The 1,013-nt window shown below is 46.2% G+C and overlaps 1 protein-coding gene across 1 annotated transcript in view; it reads left to right on the top strand.

Moving 5' to 3' along the window:
* The window catches only part of klf8 (Kruppel like factor 8), a 6,073-nt gene extending 5,465 nt beyond the window's left edge, over positions 1 to 608 (top strand). Inside the window, exon 4 of the mRNA XM_061249273.1 lies at positions 1 to 608. This exon is cut by the window's left edge and continues 431 nt beyond it. The gene's annotated coding sequence lies outside the window, so the exon portion shown is untranslated.
* Positions 609 to 1,013: the final 405 nt, after the last annotated feature.

The raw sequence follows: 1,013 nt of genomic DNA on the forward strand, positions 1-1,013 counted from the left end.
CCTCCTTCTGACAGGCCGGGCTGGGGTGAGTGACAGGTGGGGGGGGGGGGTTACGGTTCAGGGGGGAGGAGCTATGATCTGCGCCCTCTGAGAGGCTGGCCCCTTCTGTTCCGCTTTGAGTGTGTGCCTGTGCGTGTGTGTGTGTGTGCCTGTGCGTGTGTGTATGTGTGTCTGTTAACATGCGTGTGTCTGCGGATGTGTGCTGTGTGTGTGTGTGTGTGTGTGTGTGTGTGTGTGTCTGCGGGTGTGTGTGTAGATGTGTGTGAGATGTTGAAGGATTATTCTATTTAAAGAGCTGAATTTTAGTCCCATAAATTCCTTTTTCATTCCCCTTCTGCGAGCGAGAGTGAGAGCACCAAGACTGTGAATTTTCTTTTATTCTTTTATTCTCTGATTCATTGTCAATCAAAACTTTTAATCTGTCCCTAAAATTAGACTCGCTCAATTACAGTGTTGATGTTGCTTGCGTTTGTGTAATTAAAGACTTGGTTCAAGTTTCCTTTGCCTTTTAACAAAAATAGCATCCCCCAACGGACACAGATACACACTCTTTTCTTTTGTTTGTTGCTTTTGATACAACTATGGAAATAAAAGTTAGAAATTACAAATGTGTTACAGGGAACTGGGGAGCTTTGTGTGTGTGTGTGTGTGTGCGTCGGTGAGTATGCGTCGGTGAGTATGCGTGCGTCTGTGTCAGTGTGTGGCTGTATGTGTGTCGCTGAGTGTCTGAGTGTGTATATCGGTGTGTGTGTGTGTGTGTGTGTGTGTGTGTGTGTCAGTGAGTATGTGTCGGTGAGTATGCGTGTGTCTGTGTCAGTGTGTGGCTGTATGTGTGTGTCGCTGAGTGTCTGAGTGTGTATATCGGTGTGTGTGTGTGTGTATGTGTGTCGGTGAGTATGTGTGTGTGTTGCTAGGCATAGTTTTATTACAGGAGGGGAGTATCGATAGTGGTCACATGCTGTTACTTCACTTATCAGGGCCTCTAACTGCACAAAAAGGACCTTTTTGTTTTG

The sequence above is a fragment of the Conger conger genome, chromosome 7 (assembly GCF_963514075.1).
Source record: "Conger conger chromosome 7, fConCon1.1, whole genome shotgun sequence".
In the NCBI taxonomy this organism is placed as follows: Eukaryota; Metazoa; Chordata; class Actinopteri; order Anguilliformes; family Congridae; genus Conger; species Conger conger.